Genomic DNA, 18,606 nt, shown 5'->3' on the forward strand with positions numbered 1-18,606 from the left:
TTCACACTATACCAAGTAGTACCACATATTGCTTACATTAACTCACATAGATAACATTGCATCACCTGTGGCATCCCACAGAGCTTGCTTCTTGGCTCACTGCTCTTCTCTATTTTTATGTTCCTTTGAAACATCCCAATGTTCACATTGCTTTGTATGTATGAGATGACTCAAGCTGCTTTAATAGGCTGTGTGTGTATTGTGTCACACACAAAAATGCTGTGTGTTCTGTAACATTCTTGAGCTAAATTACAATAAGGTCCTTTTCTTCTAAACAGCCAGCTCCTTCAACTTGATTCAGGGCCGACTTGATAGGTTTTCAGTCAATAGCAAACCTTTGGGAACACTATGTGACCTCTGCTGTAACCAACAATTGATGAAAGTAATTGTGTCCTCTGTCCCCCAACTGAGAAATATCAGGAGACTCAGAAGTGGGTCTTTAGGAAAATGATTCATTGCCTCATGTTTCCTTACATTGCTCCATTTAGGATTAAGAGTGTAAAATGAATATTACTAAGATTTTCATGATTCCAAGTTGGGGTGGTTAAAAATTAGATATATCCTTATGAGGGCAGAAATACAAGGGTGTGTGTGTGTGTGTGTGTGTTCCTCAGGGAGAAAGGTAGCAGAGGGCAGTTGCAGCCATTTCTAATAGGTTTCTAGAGTTTGTCTCTGGAGAACACAAACACACATGAAGACACACACACACAGAGTCATTATTGCTCTCCTACCATTCTCCAGGTATTTTATAACCTTTGCTCCACCTCGGCCCTCTCACTACAAGGAAAATGGCAGAGCAAAAGACAGAAGATAGAGAGAGCGACAGACAGAGGGAGAATGAGGGAGGGGAGAAAAGTAAAGGACAAAAACAGAACTCTAGACAGGGAGGCTTGACTCCATGGACTTCCAGCTGAAACAATCCACTGGGGGTTGGCAGCTGCTCGGAAACCCATTTTTACATTTTCAGTGGAATATCAGTGATGGACAGATGCATGAGGTAGTGCGGGGACACAGTGATAGATACATGACTTTTGACAGAAGAGATTAAACTTTTGAAACTCGCTGGAAAAATCTGTGTGAATTTATGTGAAAATGTGCTGTTCGCATTATGACGGATCAAATGCACAGGTAATTTAGACACGTAAGTATGCAGTGTTATTAGATGTTCAAACTATGAAAAGTACAGATGGCAGTAAAATACTGTGCATTGTGTCCCGAAGGTGCAAACTACAGACAGTCCAAACAATCAAGATCTATTAGGTCACATACTGTATACAATACATATCCACGATATGCACTAAAAGGTTGAACTAGCAACAAATTTAATGTACCACTGAACTGAAGACAGTCAGAATCAGCACTGAACGGCATGTTGGTATGAAGAACTGCATTCATTGACTTTTGTACCGCTGAAGTGCATTTTGTGAATATAACAGTTCAAATCTGTAAAGGGATTCATAATTTTAACTTCTAATTACACACTGTGCTGATACAGGATATAATAAGTATTAGTATTTAATAGTTGTAGGGGACCATGGACAGAGACTGACTGCACTCATGTTGATGTCCTTGTAAGAACAAAGTCCTTCTGTTTTGTTTTTTGTTTTGTTTTTTACACTGGCCTATGTGACATTTCTTGATGATGTCACCCGGAAAACCCGTCTATAGGATAATAGACCCAGCACACACAAATCGAAGATACCTAAGTGGGTGATTACCGTGTGTACTGATGACAAGGTAATAAGGTAATTACAGCACAAATGGCCTAAATGCTGTATAATTATTATTCAGCTTACTTAGCAAATCATGTTTCATTGTGGCCTGGCAGCAAAAGTTATGTGGCCCAGTAGTGGTACACATAATGTAATGTAGTGCGATGATCAATGTAGCTGATATACCCAGCTGCCAATGGACAAGAATTATGAAGAATTATTATTTATGTTTAAGTGTTGGACAGTTATCATGGCAAACAAGAATGTCCCCAATATTTCTCTACTGCTTTGGGACAGCCACGCATAACATTTTGAAATGTTATTCATTAGCAAAAATCCCAATAGCTTTTCAACCACTGTAGCACCCAAGGGTGGGAAACCGTTCTGAACTGAATGAAGAGGAAATATTAGGAAGCAATAACACAAAGCCAAGCTGACTGATTATCTAATTCATTTATTAAACACATGGAAAGTTGGGTCATTAGAAAATAAATACAAATTAATCAGGTTGCTGTTTTTCTCCTGCAGTCAGCAAAAGTCAATTTCCTGGTTCATTGCAATGTACTTATGGGAAATAACACTGATCCAGTTCAGTGCCTTTTGGTGACTTTAAAGCAAAATTTCTAAACCCATGGAAAGTTTGAATTTGTTCATCTGCCATCAAATCAATGTGTCACTTAGTTCACCGCAGGACAAACAATCTCCCACCGAACCCCGACCCTCCAGCAACCACCAGGTAAGTTAACAGAAAGCAGGAGACACTGCACATCTAACAACTCTCCAAAAACTCATCCTCAACCTCGCTCCTATCTTGTAACCTGGAATGATCCGATACAGTACATGTAGGGGATTTGTGTAGCTGACAAGCCTGAGAAAGGCTCCCCAGCTCTGTTTGCTCATTCAGATGCAAGGAGGTGAACAGGGAAGTTCAGAACTTGCTTGATGTCGCAAGCAACAACAATTACTGATGACCAAACAAGCAGACCCCTTAACGAAAGACAGACCAAAGAGGAATATGAGATTAAACCTGGACCATTTTAGTGACAGTCCACACAGTAACAATTATTAAGCTGCTTGTGGCTGCTTGCTCTTTGAGGCGATCCTAAGCCTAAACCTAAGTGAAGAAATTTGCATTTGTGAGGGATTTCTTGATGTATGATTTCTGTACAACAGTGCAAATAGACATTCTTTGATTTAGATGTTCACATTGATGTGTTCAACATAGAAACAATTTCTCCTATAGAAATGTGCTGTAGTTGCAGTGGAAATTTCTCCATGTGACACCAATTCATCTACTTTCTACCAATTACTCCGAATCCATGAATTAATTGGCAAGCTACATCTTTGTGAACGTCTGTTGTTGAAAACTATTTGGGGAAAAAAAATTAAAAATCACAAGCGGATGTGGTGAAATACAAGGTAGGTTGTTGAAAGGTAGGAAAAAGTGAGAACACGATAACTCCTGGAATCATTTGAATATTACAGATTGAAGAGATCAGGGAACTGATCTCTTCAATCTGTAGATTTTTCTTTTAACTTTGTGCTGTGAGATATTTTATCTGTGTACATGTCAAACTGAAATAAACTTGAAAGTTAACACTAAAGCTTTATTGGTTCATGACATAGTGATACCTCCAGTGGCAGCATCTCACCTCAGCACTCCCGAAGAAAAAGTCTCCTCTGGCTCAGAGGCTTCACGCTGTACTGCAGATACTTCAATTCAAAGGCCTGACAGACATTTTGTTGTTTAAGTTTGACATCCTTCTTTTCTCCCACCTCTCCTGTAACATTTCAGTTTTGCTGAACCTGTCCCCCATCAGTTTCTTGTCCAATCACCTCCATTTTCCTCTTTTATTTCCTCATTCCCGAATCCTTTCCCTATCCCCCATCTTCATTTCTCAATCTCACCCCTGAAATTTCCCTGCGTCCTCCAATCATCTACTGCCGCGCTCTCTGTCTGTCTATCTTAAAGACCCAAGCTTCATTTTCTGCCTGGTCCTGCTTTATAGCCTCACACACACACACACACTTACAGATTGTACAGTGACCTCAGGGCCACATACACTACAGCTGTCTCACAGTCAGTCATAAAGCTGACTAATCAAAACTGTTATGCCACTCGACAGTGTTGTGTGTGTGTGTGTGTGTGTGTGTGTATGTTAACCTACCTTTTATATTGATGGTTGACATCAGCAAAGTTCAGTATATTAGCTCTTCCTAAATTTCATGAGTTTATGGCACTAAGCGCAAGTTTCACTCCGCTCTTCTGATTCATTGGTTCCTTACAGTTTTAGAAAAATTTATTTAAAGCTCTAATGTGCTCCAAGCTACTTATATTAACTACTATAACTACTTTTATTAGATTCATGTTCCCTGAAAAATAAATGAGTATGTCCAACTCAAAGTATTTTGGCAGAGTTGCCAAAAGTAGTCCAGCTTACAAACCAGTAGATATTTTAACCATAAATGGCAAGACATAAAATTAAACTTTTATGATTTCTTTTTGTAATTTTTTTAAACAATAGGTTCTTGAGCAGGCTTGTCATTTCTAGCCAACAACCACTGATTTTGCAAGCTGAGAAGTCACCTGTTGGTGGCAGATTTAGTCAGCTGTAGCTAGCTTGGTAATTAACTAACTAAGCTAACTAACGTTAGCTCAATGAGTTCATTGAACACGCCAGCTGATTTTTTTAATGTTTCTAGCAGAGCTGTTTTAAAATGAGAATCTTGTAAAAGAAAAAGAGTACAAATTTGCACTTGAGGCCTACATACATTGTGTCATGTTAATGGACTGAGGCTAGAGCTGCATGTCTCAGGCAAAAAGTCAGCATCCTCACCAGATGATGATTTAAAGACATGTAAATAAAGAACAGCATTGTTCTTCACTTAAGTATACAGTGGCTAGTTAGTCCTAGTATTATGTTTGTATTATGTATAAGTATAAGGAAAAATGTAATCAGACTGTTATTCATTCTAACATGTTCCATGTTCACCCTGTTTGGCTGCTTAGCTAACAAAGTTGTTCGTATTTTTAAACAGTATGTTCACACTTTTAACGTTACAAGACAAAAACCTTTTAGGATGAGGACTATGTGTTTGGCAAACATAATATCTTAGGTAAAGTTGGCTGGGGTTGCTGGAGTAAACTTCCCCAAAGCCAATAACAAGTCGGACAGAGCTGCTAACATTATCCTAAACAAAAGAAATAACTGCCAGAACAAGCTTTCACACAATGAAGAAATACTACACAGTGGATGTACTATTTATGAACAAGACTTTGTTAACAACATTTTAACCCCACAAATTAATGTGGTTAATGCTAATGACATGCTTCATGGCTTTCTAAGTAATGTTCAGTTACTGTAGGTAAGCTAATTAGCCAGACATGCTAACAATTGCAGCTTACAATGTAGCAGATTGACACACTATTTAATCAATTTTTTAAACTATTACTACTATTTTTAAACTACTAATTCCAAGAATCATCTTACTACTATGGACATTGCTTTAACATGTTCAGAAATCCAAAGCTTGACAGGCCTGCTGTGCCTAGTTACATTTGCTAAGCCATGATTGGACAATCACTATTCAGGAAAGGGGTTAAATTTGCTGCATACGAAAACTAAAAACATGATAGAAGGTGTGGGTGATCTAGTGTAACTTTGCAGGATTTGTTTTCTTAATGCACTCACCTTTAAATGGGAACTTTGCCGATTTTAAACCAGCATTGTATCATTACAATGTGTGTAGTATATGCAAATGAACAATGTTTAACTTCCCTCCATGTTGTCTGTACCCAGAGCTCCCCAATTCATTTGCCAGCAAAAGTCTGCCGGGAGACGCAAAGCGCATCGTCTGGTGTCTCTAGACATACGGCACCAATTTCAAAAATAATTGCACATTACTACATACGTGACCTAGTTTTAAGAAATCATCATATTCACAGCAGTGAATTTTCCCTTTAAAGAAGTCAATGCAACAACTTGCACTTTAAAATAAGGATCAATTATCTTTATACAGGTATCTTCCTGCAAGAATGTTGTGGAATAGCATTATCAAAATGTTGACGACAGACCACCACAGAGGAATCTTATTAATGACCTTCAAAAGATATGACATTTTGTCAACTACTTCAAGAATGAGCTTTCACTTGGCTATGCATGTAGTTATACAGGAATATTACACTGTACAAAAACAAGATTGAATACTGTTTATAGAATTATGAAGGGAAGTTAAAAATAAACAAGAAATGTGGGAGACAGATATGACTGTTTCACATTGCAGAGAGTGTTACTTGGTTTTAAACCATTTTTGTAAGATAGGGCCAATATGACTGCTGACAGTAATGCACCATTCAGCAACAAACCAATAAGTGGAAAGAAACATGCTCAGTCAGATGGGTCATGACAGTTTGTTTGCAAACCTTGAAATATTCTGATCCCATTTTGAAATCATGTGTGATGGTGATTCCATGCTCAAAAGAAATTATATTGCATAGCCAATTCTAAAAAATGTGCCTCTGGCATTGTACAAAATGCGATTTTGGGCCATAAGTATGATGTTCATTAGGATGAGATCACCAAACAGCGGCCATGACAACATTTGTTGCAGTGGAAACAGGTGGGGGAACACACTACTGTAGATCACAAATGGTGTTTGTGCTGGATGAAAATACTGGACTCCAACCTCCAACGCCGTAAAATGTTGTGTAATCACTGGAGTGTGATGATCCGTGAGTGGGAATGTTCATGCGCTACACATGAACCCACAAGCTCACTTTGTTCACTGTTTATGTCTGCCACCTACAACTAACATTGACACAACTACTTTCTGTAAGGATCATCCTAAATGTGTTATTTACAGCACATTTAACAGCCTTTGATGCCATCTGTACAGGTTCTTCGTAGCATGTTGCAGCCCTTGCAGAAACAGCACAGAAGGTCTATTCTTATGTCTGGAGAACATCAAAACACAACCAGGATGAAGGTGTCATTGGTGAATCATATAGCAGGTGCTGTCAATGAAACAACTCTGCCTTCTTCAAGAATTCACCTGCTTGTCCAGTTCAAGGTGAATGTTGAAAATATACTGTATGATAGCCACTTGATAGATTGAATACCTGCCCTCATGACAGATCAGATGAGTCACCTACACAGCACCAGTGATGAAGGACAGATGTGACACCATCATCTCTCAGGCAGAACAGCAGTTTTCACAGCTAAACTGGTCGAAAGCTCATTTTTCCTCACTTTTTGTTGGGTCGATTCCTTTCCCTGAGCCTGACTGTAATGTCTAACCATGGCTATTTCGGGAACCGGGGGAAGGTCTAAGTTGGACCCTCTGTGGGCAACAGTCTGGGCCCCAGGGTACAAAGGCACTCCTGTCATCCATCCGTAAAAAACACTTAGGGCTTTTGCTGACTCTCATTCTGCTGAAAATCATCACAAATCTTACATCTGAGGCTGACAGAAACTTTTCCACTTGGAAGAGGATAAAAATTTGTACTCACAACACCCTGTCTTTCCACTGAAAACCCGCTGACTCAGCATCTGCAGGACTTCCAGCAGGGTCGTTTCTGAAAGGTTTGCCCATGGGAAAAACTGCTGTATCTCTTTTCTCTTAATGTGAATGAAAATGTCATTATATCACATTGCCTTTTACAGTAGATACATTCTTTATGTTTTATCAGGTTTCTGCTCTGACCTGATATCTCTGATAAGTCTTCATGATCTTTTTAAATGCCTTTTTTCTTGGGACAAATTTGATAGTTTATTAAAAATAAATAAATGGTACAAAAGTCTTGCTGTATTGCATTCAGTGGTGCTGAACTGTTTGCTCTCCTGTGGGCCAACTGGGTCATTTGTTGTGTGCCTTGTGTTGACTTGAGACAACTGAATGGAACACTGCTTAAATGCAAAACCTGGGAAATGTAGCTGGAGTATTTTTTTCTCTGTGTCTCTTGCTTTCTTGCACCTTTCTATTTGTTGCTTGTTACTATACAATCTTACTATGTAACCCACATGGAAGCATGGGACCCATCTACAGAGCAGTATAATAATATATAATTGGTGATGTGTATAACAAGAGAGAGAAACACTGACATCGCATGTCAAAGTTGCACACTTTGTTGACTTATCCATCCACTTCACCTCTCCCTGAGAGAATTAGCAGCTCTACAACGTCACACCATTGCCTTAGGTCATAGGTCATATTAGGCATCTGAACAAATGACTGATGATGACATTTTTCTTGTGAGGTCTAGTTGTACTCTACCCTAAATTTTTAGGGTCCTTGCAGCATATCAGGTAGAGATGACGCTTGATGGCATGTCCTGTGACAGCGGCACTAGGCTATCTGATGTTCTTGTGACTAAAGGGCTTTATTGCTAGATGAAGCAAACTGTTCCAACAGCACCACTAATAAATTCATCTAAATGTTAGTGTTTACTGCTTCGACAGACAGACCCCTAAAGCTCACACCTTATTTCTTTATTGAGTGAAAACATCTGTTCTTTTAGTGCCAATATTAGCCCACTGCCATTTCTCATGTAGATTGATTTGATTGCGCTATAAAATTTACTGCAGCCTATATACCGTTCAGGAGAACTGCATAATGAAACTCGTCTTGCCAAATACGGTCAAAGGCTTTTAAAAACAAATCAAAAATGTCAAAGTTCACTTAGTTCAGAGTCTAGGATCTGATCAGTAGCATTAATGATTTCCATAATTAGATCCAATTTTTACTGACACCTGTGTACATCTAAGTTATTATCCTTCCTTCAGGGGACCTTGATTTATGGTACACAAGGGGAAAAACAGGTTCTGCATTGATGAATGGAGGTGTTAATGGAATAGTACAGCATTTGGGAAAATATGCTTATTTGCTTTCTTGTCAAGAGCTGAGAACACCAATGTCACGCTAATGTCTTTAAGCTAAATATGAAGCGAGAGCCAGCAGGTGACTAGCTTAGCTTAGCAAAAAGACTGGAAACAGAGACAAATAGCAAGGCTTGCTCTGTAAAGGTAAAAAAAAACAAAGCACTAGCACCTCTAACGCTCACTAATTAACACATTTTTATTTTATTTGTTTAATATGTTCAATAAAAATCATAAAAATGACAAGTTGTTCTCATCACTTCTATGCAAGAAAACTAATAAGCGTATACATTAAAACAAATAGTGAATGCTGGTGGGTATTTAAAAGCATTTCTTTTTGTTACGATTCCTGCCTCATTCCTGTTTATTTTGTCATCTTTGTCCATCTTTCTCTGTCCCTGCCTTCAGCCCCACACTTTCTCTTCCCTAGGTTTTGCCATTCTCCACGTGTCCACCAGATCCCCCCAGACTTTATTGGCTGGAACCCACACCCACCTGCTCACCACTCCCCAATTATCCTCACCTGCTGCTCATTACCTCATCAACCCCAGTATCATTAACACCAGTCCTCTGCCATCCATTCCCTGCCAGATCATTAATGTTACTTTGTTGTATACTTCCGTTCCAGCCACCTGTAGCCTGTTCCTGTTCCTGCCTTTACCAGTAAGCCTCTTTTTTTGGATTTTGATTATTAAAGGCCCTTTTTATAGAATAGAACATATCTTTATTGTCCACCACGGTGGAAAATTGTCTCACTGAAACATGAGGACACACTATACATGATTCTTACAAGAAAGAGATAGCAAAGCAGTCAGTTTAACAGTATTAACCTGTCCTGCCCTGGTGTCTGCATTTGTGTCCTCCTCCTGTTTGCCCTGCTACCACTACCTCATACCCACACCCATGACATTTTTAAATTGGGAAAGGAATCCTGTAAGTCTCTGAATAACAACTGGTATAGAACACAAAAAACAATAAACCAGAGGTTGTATATGTCTGATTCAGGAGACCAGTAAGAGCTTAAGAATAAATGAATCACAAAAATGTAATATTATTAACATATTGCCTTTGTCTGCTAAAGTACATGTCTAAAAGATTTGATTTGCTTGACAAAAGGTCATTGTTTTTCCTAGAGCTTTATACATATGTCATCTTAGAGTGTCAGCTGCAGTTTAGTCGAATTCAACTGCTTAAACAAGGTCTTCCAGTTTCATTTGGAGAGACCTGTACAGACTGTCAGTTACAGACAGACGTCTGGCATGTGGTTGCACTGACTGATGCTGGAGAGGCATTGAAGCACAACAAGGGATTGTCTGACATGGCATTCACAGAGCACAGCTGGCACGACTGGCAAGTCTTTGACAGCTGTGAATGTTCAGAGTTGCTCACAAATCTACACCCACATCAGTATAACTCACGGCAAACTCAAAACCAACTTAAATGACAAGCAGTTTGGTCGGGAAAATAAATGATGTCTGGCAGTTATTGGCAACACATACTTGGCATGGAGATTTTGATGTACCACATCAAACTACAAAAAGTTTAATGTTGTAATAACCTTCCTTAGCTACAGTTCAGATTTCTGGGGAATGTGCTGTAATGCTATAAGACACAAGGGAAGATTGCTTTATGGCACAAAACTGAAACTGAGTAATAAGCATTCAGATTTTTTGCCATGTAAGCAGCGTGGCTTTGAGGATGCCAATGTTGGTCAGCCAGTTGGTCCACCACTTTGGTCCAGAGTGAAGAACTTTTCCTGTAGCACCACTAGCAAGCCAAAGTTTTTACTAACTAATTCAGCAAAATATCTCAACATCTGCTGGATGGATTGACAGAAAATTCAATACAGCAATTCAAAGTTTTAATTTGTCCAAAATATTTATGATTAAATATCTACCAAATTAATGACATTCCCATTAGCCTCAGCTGTATATTATGTTAGTACTAATGGGCCAATTTTAGTATGCTGACATGCTAAACTAAGATGGTAAATGATGTAAACATACCTGCTAAAATTAGCATGTGCTTATGCTTGCACATAAAAAACCTGACTGGGAGCATAAAAAAATCAAAAAGAATCCTGAAATTATAACAAAAAAGGTTTTACATTTCCTTTTTTATAAAAGCAAAATTTGACAAAGTGCAGTGGGAACAGACTTGGAGAATAAATCATGATGTATAAGAATGTGACTTAAATGTCTATTGAAGCTTCCGCTCCACTAAAGACACAGAAAATAGTAGCAGACAAAACATAAACACCCTCTTCTTCTGCAATGGTTCAATGGCCTCCAGCCGGAAAGTTAGCGCCACCACCTGCTGTTTATCTAGACGAGCCAACTCCAAATATATTCATAACAGGAGTGGATGAAAGCTCGCATTGATTTTTTTTTTTTTTCTCCTGTTACATTTGGATGGAAATTTAGCTATTGTCATTGTGTGAATGTTAGAATGCTGACATTAGCATTAACTAAAAGCTCCACTAAGTACAGCCTCACAGAGTCGGTAGCACATGTGGCTGTAGACTGTTAGTGTTGGGTCACATTAGATGCAGCAAAATGAGAATGACTGGTGGAAAATGCTGTGAGGTCAGGGTTGGCAGTTGTCTTGACCATTGTGTTTACAATAGTTATACTAAGACAATTAGAGAATAATAAACTGATGCTTAGAATTGCTATATTGCATCATTAAAATGGAAATGTGTTTTTAAGTATCCATATTATCCGTATTCTTGTGGCTTATTTATTTAATCTTCCCCACAACCATTGGAATGACCCCCCCCCCCACCCCCCCACCCCACACACACACACACACACACCATACCCATCCCCATTGTTTATTTCAGCTGATTATTGCCTGAATGAATTGATTCGGTCTCCTCGCGCATATATAGCTGAGACCAGACTATTGGCATGATGAATAGATGAAATCCCAGGCACCTACACACTCCATTGTACTTAATCTTTCAACGGTGAGAAAGAGAAAAACTCAGATTCCTGGCACTGAGAACACTGAACTCTCTACCTTCGAGAAAACAGGGGGAGAGATGCTTTCTATACAAGGCAGAACAAAACACATACACCCACAATTTGAGAGCTTAAGCATGTGGGACCCAGTGGGGATTTTTTTTACAATATTTTAAATAAAATGCATGTGCTTGGTACATAGTGGGCATACACTGTAGTGAATGAATTGTGTTTCACTTATGAGTAGTTTTATTTGTAGCAATTACTTTTGGTGATTCCTTTCCTTATAGACAAATCCGGGTTGCAGATGGAAATAGCGAAGTTGCTATTACTGGTGGTGGCACCTCACTTGTGTCACAATCCCCACGAAATGACTCATCTCACTGTCATAATTTGATCCATTTGGTCCGATCACATTTCGAAAGTCTAGAGGAGCAGCACAATTGAATTTATCCTTCATTCAAGTTAGTTGGAGGGCTAAACTGGAAGTAGCCGGCTCGGCCAGCAAAAGTCACTAGTGCCCACTGAAGTGGCGCATGAATTTTCATAGGAATGAATGGGGCCCCGACTCCAATGCTGTATCCAGTTCTCTTTATACATCCATGCTTTGCACAGCCATTTTACCCTCTAATTCTTTTTTTCGTTTCTATTTTAAGATTTTGGCATTGGCAGCAGTGCTCTCTCTGATGACATCACAAAAGTTAATTGGCTGAGGCAGTTGTCCCAGGGCTATTATACAAAATGTTGGTCTCAGAACAACAAACACTTGGCAAAATCAGGACATGCGAGTAGGCACATTGATACTGATGATGTCATATGTGAATGTGATTTCTACTAATTCTACTGAATAGGGATTTTCATTTAAATTTTACCATTTTTTACATTATGAACATTATGAATGAAGAGTTAGGGTTTTATGATGCATCAGTGCAGTCACACAGGCCTGCCAGTAACAGCACATATACTAACTAATCCCCTCTGCTGAGACACTGAAATCAATCCTGGTACATCTACATGAAATATGAATCCCACAGCCTGCTGACACACACACTCAAACACTCCTGTTTATTGACCCAGTAAAGTTACGCCCCCTATAAACCACAAAGGTCAATATCATATTTGATAATGAGAGGCATAATGAGAGGCATACATGTCACATAATGTGTGGTATTTTATAAATGTGGTTTTGAATATATTATACTCTACCCTCTCACTTTTTATATCCTTCGACTGTCTAAAAATTTGCCGCTTTTCTGGCAGTCTTTCATCTCTCTGTCTCTCCTTCTCCCACTTGCTCTGTCAATTAGATTACTTATCCTTCACAGTGATGTATGCTGTGATATTACTTTACATCGCTCATAAATAATCACTTCCATGTTCTCATCTCTCTGTTTCAAGCAGCCTGAGTACTTATTAAAGGGCTTCACCTGCCAGAGTTTACTGGAGCAAGAGTGAGGCTCGACACTGTGGACAGTAGAGGGGGCTTGTACCTCCATACCAGGGGCCTGGTAGTTCAACAGGGCTCTGAGAGTGGTGGTGAGACTGGGAGAGGAAGTTGACTGGAGCAATTTAATCTGGAGGAAGATACTCCCTAAAATGCCATACGGCATGAGGGTGGTCATTAAGCTTGGTAGCAATCTTCAAACTAGTTGATATCTAGGGCCCAATCCCAGTGTCCCCCTCCAAGGCCTAAGCCTTGAACCCTCACGGACTTAATTGATGTAACTGGGTAAATGCTCACCCACTTCGAACGCTATCATTCTATTGAATGAACATTATCAGTAGTTATCAGCCTCATAGATATGGGTTAGAAGGAGCCTGCTACACCTAATAGTAGGTTAAGAAGGGTGTTATCATCCATTGGTAAAGTGGAGGTCACCTTTGAGTTACAGATGCCATCTAGCACCCATAGTATTTATGACCTGGGGAGGTGACTTCCGGGTCAGATGACATCAATATAAGATACTGTAACTTGATAAGATGATTTTTCACTTGGTAGGAGAAGGTGGGCTGGGTGAATGGATAGATAGTTAGCAACCTGCAATTTGCAAGCAAGAGACAACAGTTCAAGACCACCTTTTGCCTCCGTCGGGACATTTTTACTGCATTTTACTGCATTCATAACGGTTGCCACGTTTAACTATGTTTCAAGTGATAATTTTACCCCAAACCATGATCTTTTCCTAAACCTAACCAAGTGGTCTTGTGCCTAAACCTAACCAAACCTTAACCACAGCATAGTCACATAATAAAACAATTATTTTGTAGTGTAACATAACGTAGCGGCATATTACCTACCAGTAGGTGTCACAGTCCTATTCCAATGGGTTGATACGCACCTGCTAGCACATGTAGCAGGTCCCTTCTAACCCATAACTACTGATAATGCCAATTCAACTGAGTGATAATATCCAAAATGGGTGAAGTGCTTGAGTGCCAGAGGCTGCAAGGGCTCGAAATGGTATATAATCGTTTTTTTAACGCTTCCAGGCTTCCCCTTGTAACCCTGTATTTGAAATCACAACGCTATGAACTGTGGGTAATTCCCTCAGGCAAAGTCTGCAGAAATGCAGACTTTCAGAAAGTGTGCATAAAGGGCTTAAAAAGTCTGCGAGAGAGCTCTCATGCACTCATGCATTTGACCGTGGGACAGCCCTAAGCCCTCATGGACTTAAGGGGAATGCGCCTCAAAGTCCATGAATCTGTGAGCGTGGACATTGGGATAGGGCCTAGGAGAAGCTGCCATGCTTCTTCTTTAGCAACATCTTGTCCTCACTTGCCTGTTCAGCAGTGAGAGGAAGTTACACTCCACCTGTAGATTTGTGGCCTGCTTTGACCTCAGGCAGCACAGCAACTACTCCTCTATACAACACCGGAAAAAGGTCAAGCAGATTTGAATGCTAAAAAAAAAAATAATTGTGTTTGTACAGCGTTTCCTGCTGGTGTGACCAAGCCAGGAAGGGGGTTGACTAGGTGTTGTTACAGGCCAAACTTAATGCCTTGGGACTTTCACCCAAAGTTTACACTCATTGTGCTTAACAGATAAGTGCTTTTTCCTTAACTTAAGTGAATGCATGCAAAAGGAAGAAGGCAACTGCTACACAGAAAAAATTAAGGTTTTGTACAAAAACACCTTTAGATCAGAAATTTTTCTTTCCACTTTCACAAGAATTGCAATCACCTTAGTAATCCTGTCAGTAAGAAAGAAAAAGAAAATATCCAACCAAGAGAAATAAATTAAAACAGTCTAGAAGAACAAACAGTTTAGCCTAAAATGCAGTAACATGTCAGAAAGAATTAAAATATATGATATTATGCAGGGACAAAAGGCAAAGCAGTAATAAAAAAAGCAAGTGTAGAAACAACAAAGCTAGCATAGCAGCAGTGGCAATTCCTATCATAAAAGGAAATAAAAAATAACATTTTTACATTGGCAACAAACATTTCTATAAATATGAAGACATTATGCCAAAACAGAAAACTAAGAGAGGGTACTTTGGCAGTCACTGTCAGTTTATTCCATGGCAGGAATCATCTCAGCCCCGAGCTGATAATCTCCAAGTCCCAGCGAATGTACATGTGCAGCATAAGATTCACTTTAGATTGATTAAGTGCTTTCATATTTTCTCAGTCCAGTTTCAGCTGTGGTCCCTTGCTTACTGTTGACATGAGCTTAAGACAGCCAGCAGGAATGAAGTGGAACATAAAATACTTGAACAAAACAACACAATATTCTTTTCGAGAGGGTACATAATTTACTTTTAACTGCTCTGTCATGCTACTGCATGTGTAGCTAATTACACTGGTAGTCTGTTGATTTGAAAATGATTTTGTGCAGCTGAGCTAGTTTCTTTGGTTGTTAATTGACACGTGTATGATGCTTTCATGCTATTGTTTTCCACACAGGTTAAAATACTGATGTTTACTGGGAGGAAAGACATGTATTTGTGTTGTCTGCATTGTTCTGAGAGTTTTGCTATTGGCTCACTCAATCCTGTTACCAGACAAGTTACCTAGTACAATTATGTTCAGTGACAATTTTTGTTTGTTTTTTTTACATACAATGCCAACATTTTTTCAAGTTTTTACATTCAAGAATATGTGAATATTGTTGTTATGGAGCTTTAGTGAAAGTTCAGTCAGGCCTGTAATTATATTTTTCATACCATCCTGTCATTCTCATCTCTCCCACACGCTCACTCTTATTTCCTAGCTGTCATTGCCTGGGGCGTTGATAGAGATATCAGCTGTTACATACGCGGGTCACATCTATCCAATAGCACAGCAACACACCTTCATTGTTAGCCTATCATCTGGTCGCTGTCTTTTTAAATAGGTCCCCGCAGGTTCATCAGTCTCATCACTTCATCAGCCTATCAGTCTAAACAGATGTCATCAGCCACCACCATCACCAGTGTCTGGACTCCATGGGGGATCTATCTCACAGCTGCTCAGGGATGCTGTCCCTGTAGAGGACACCAAAGACTTTTGTCATGACTAATCATCTCTATCTCTGTTATAATGAACATTATCTTTACTTCATTCACATGTCTCTCCTGATTTGAAATGAGAAAAACTATGGTTGAGGTATGGTTGGGATGAGGCAACTAAAACACTTAAATTAGTGAGAAATTGTGGTTACAGTTAATAAAAAGAGAAAGCCTTACACACTGGATGCCCAAACCACTCTGCCATCCACCCCCTCACTTTCCACTTTGCTTCATAAAGGGCACATTACTTCCTCCATTAGTACTGAACCTTGTCACTGATGGTAGACTCTCAGTTTTATAATCTTTGTGTTGAACAAGACAGTTATGTGTGCAACAATGTTTCTGAAAGTAGCATATACATGTTCTGGAATAAAAAAAGAAACAAGAAATTCTATAAATTACACGCTTCTGAATCTGTAAAAACACTTCAAATTTCACTTGAATCGTGTTTGTTCTAGCATTTTAAATTCTTTAAATGGATAATTCATGCATACTTCTAAAGATTTTAGTTCGGTTGTGAAGACGAACAACTCTCCCCTGAAGGCTGAAAAAGCCAAATGTTCTCTCAGAAGCCTCTTCTGCTGTTGCTTTGTTGACAGTGAGCGGGGAAACTGTGTGTTCTCATGAAATAAACTGGTTTGAGATTTTACACCCAAGTGTGTTTGGTTGCATAGCGGCACAAACATTTCCGAGACAGCCAATAATGTGTCCATCTGTCCTGTTCCCTGTACAAAGTCTGGCTTCTGTCATAGCGTACACAACAGAGGACTTGTATTCAGACATCTAAGCTGAAGCTAAGCCAGACAAACTTGTTTCTTCCAAACGTAATAATGATGTCTGGCTTCTTTTTCAGGTTCATAAGCCTGATAATAATGAGCAGTAATATAGTTGAAAGTCCATCTATAGTTCTGACTTATCCCTTTTCTGCATCTTTTTTTTTTAAATCTGTGCCTACTCTTCCTTTCTCTGTCTTATTTATTCTTGATTTATCTATTAATGTTACAAGCTATGTTACATACCAAATGTGGCATACATTAGGTCCTTTGCATGCCACATACCTTACAAAGATTACTCCCTGTGCAAAACATCCTGTGCCTGTGGGACATGGTTCAGCAGTAATACAAGCCTTTTATAGAGCAAGAGAATAAATATGCATGCAACAGATTAGTGACATTTAGAAACTCTTCACTTGGGCTGCAAAACTAATTGAAAAGTATGTCAAGGTTCAAATACTGACTATTGTAATTTCCACTTTTCAAGCAGCCGCAGTTCTGTTTTTAGGGGTGAGGCTCAGGTTTTGTAAAGAATGGCTGACGAATCCTCCTCCAGAGTGTCTTTTATTCAGACAGGCCAAATCCTAAAGCGTAGCATCTCAGAAACAACATCTTATGCCACCTCCACACACTCATACATACTCATTTAACTCATCACTCAGTCGCTGGGAAGTAAATCCCCATATGTATTGCAAATTGTATCACCACAGCAATATTATGCCACTGTGATTGGTTAAAGCGATTTTGCAAATCACTCCTTGTGGGCAATGTACTGAACAGTGATGGCCTCCGTTTGCATTCACTAAAGCTTTATTTGAAAGGATGTTTGTGTATAGTAAAGCCATAGTTTTGTTCTCAAGCCAATTCCATCTAGCACTACCTGCAGTTGCAAAAAGATTTGTGACAGAAGTGGAAGGTGTGGGTGTGACTGTTGACTTATCTGTCTTTAAAACTAAGCCTGGACATCTGAAAAGAGATCTTAATGCAATTTAACCAGACCTGTTGGCAGGCCATATTCATCTTAGTGTATATGTTTTCTTTACTGTTTGGGTCTCTTGAACCCTCCTGTTGTATTCGTTTCATGTTCATTAATTCTGTGTTCCCAGTCCAAAATGGCCGCCCCATTATAGCTGATTATAATAATTATACAAATATTATGTGTTAGATCTTTTTATCAACTTAAGTTCTTGTGAACGTTACAAGTTTTGAATTCTGTTTGCTATTTATGACCTGAGCTCATACAACTCATTTCTGAATTAAAACAAAAAAAAGCATAATGTATAGGTTATTTTGACTATAACAAATATGGCGTATCTCGTTGGCCCTGTGGTCATCCTGATAATATTTTCAGCCGACAGCCGCCCTCTCTTCTCAGGTGGGGATGAAGACCAGGACAAACTCCCATTCTTTGACAGAAATGTAATAACAACCTCAGTCGGGCCCCCATCGCTGGATTGTTCCACATCGGTTCACTCTTGGTCTGGATCATATTCTGTTTTGTCTTCAACTTCTGACACTTCCTCCTCTAATACGTCTTCACTGTCAGTTTCCTGGTCTCTCTCCTCCTCACCAGTGTCATGATCAAAGATATGATCAAGAGCCTCATATACAGTGAGTGAGTGAGGTGTATGTGTGTGTGTCTGTGTGTGTGCATGCTCAAACAGACATGCATGCAGGAGTCTGAGAGAGGAAGTATGTCCATCTGATGAATGGGCATGTGCCTGAACTCAATTTTATCCACTAATTGTATTCTCACCCATTCATTTCTAATGACCTGTCATACTTGATCAGGA

At 39.3% G+C, this 18,606-nt stretch overlaps 1 long non-coding RNA gene across 1 annotated transcript; it reads left to right on the top strand.

Moving 5' to 3' along the window:
- The first annotated feature begins 9,012 nt into the window (after nt 1-9,012).
- Nucleotides 9,013-16,689, top strand: LOC137199629 (uncharacterized). The gene is made up of 2 exons (XR_010931824.1): nt 9,013-9,250; nt 15,887-16,689. It is a non-coding gene; the product is annotated as an uncharacterized lncRNA (long non-coding RNA).
- The last annotated feature ends 1,917 nt before the right edge of the window (nt 16,690-18,606 follow it).

The sequence above is a fragment of the Thunnus thynnus genome, chromosome 16 (genome assembly GCF_963924715.1).
Source record: "Thunnus thynnus chromosome 16, fThuThy2.1, whole genome shotgun sequence".
Lineage (NCBI taxonomy): Eukaryota > Metazoa > Chordata > Actinopteri > Scombriformes > Scombridae > Thunnus > Thunnus thynnus.